The sequence below is a fragment of the Rhincodon typus genome, chromosome 50, assembly GCF_021869965.1.
Source record: "Rhincodon typus isolate 14 chromosome 50, sRhiTyp1.1, whole genome shotgun sequence".
Classification (NCBI taxonomy): domain Eukaryota; kingdom Metazoa; phylum Chordata; class Chondrichthyes; order Orectolobiformes; family Rhincodontidae; genus Rhincodon; species Rhincodon typus.
Genome location: NC_063381.1, coordinates 2342810 through 2344059, shown reverse-complemented (window position 1 = coordinate 2344059; position 1250 = coordinate 2342810).

Below are 1250 nucleotides of genomic sequence, written 5' to 3'. Positions count from 1 at the left end.
GAGATATTGGTATTCTGAAGTTCTTATCTGAGTTAAATAAGCATGTTAGTCAAAACACCATCAAAAATTAAGTCAGATGGTGAAGTTGAGATTTTTGATTTCTGAAGTGCTTATCTCACTGCAAAAAGCATTTTAGTCCAACCAGCGTCCAAAGTTAGGAACTTTGGTGAAGTTGAGATTTTTGATTTCTGAAGTGCTTATCTCACTGCAAAAACCATTTTAGTACAACCAGAGTCCGAAGTTAGGTACTTTGGTGAAGTTGAGATTTTTGATTTCTGAAGTGCTTATCTCATTCAAATAATCATGTCAGTCAAACCAACATCAAAACTTGAGTCATTTGGTGAAGTTCGCATTTGGTTTTCTGCAGTGCTTATCTCACAGAACTAAGCATGTTAGTCAAAACAGCATGAATAATTAAGTCATTTGGTGAAGTTGAGACATTTGCCTTCTGAAGTGCTTGTCTGACTCAAATAAGCATTTTAGTCTAACCAACATCAAAACTTGAGTCATTTGGTGAAGTTCAGATTTTGGTCCTTTGAAGTGCTTATCTGAGTGAAATAAGCATGTTAGTCAAAACAGCATCAACATTGAAGTCATTTGTGAAGTTGAGATTTTTGACTTCTGAAGTGCTTATCGCACTGAAATAAGCAGTTTAGTCAAATCAGCATTGAAAGTTAGGTCCTTTAGTGAAATTGACATTTTAGTCTTCTGATCTGCTTATCTCGCTGAAATAAGCATGTTCGTCAAAACAACATCAAAATTTGAGTCATTTGGTGAACTTGGGATTTTGATCTTCTGAAGTGCTTATCTCGCTGAAATAAGCATTTTTGTCAAACGAACATAAAAAATGGTGTCATTTGGTGAAGTTAAGATTTTAATCTTCTGAAGTGCTCAACTCACAGGCTTCGGAGGTGTTTAACGCGCTGAAATTAGCATTTTAATGTAACCAGCATCAAAAGTTAGGTCATCTGGTGAAGGTGAGATTTTCGTCTTCTGATACGCTTATCTCGCTGAAATAAGCACGTTAGCCAAAACAACACCAAACGCTCAGTCATTTGGTGATGTTGAGATTTTTGAATTCTGAAGTGCTTATCTCACTGATGTTAGCATATTAGTCAAACCAACATCAAAAAAAACCGATTTATTTGGTGAAGTTCAGAGTTTTGTCTTCTGAAGTGTTTAACTCTGTGAAGTAAGCATTTTAGTACAACCCGCATGAAAAATTAAGTCGTTTGCTTAAGTTGAGCTTT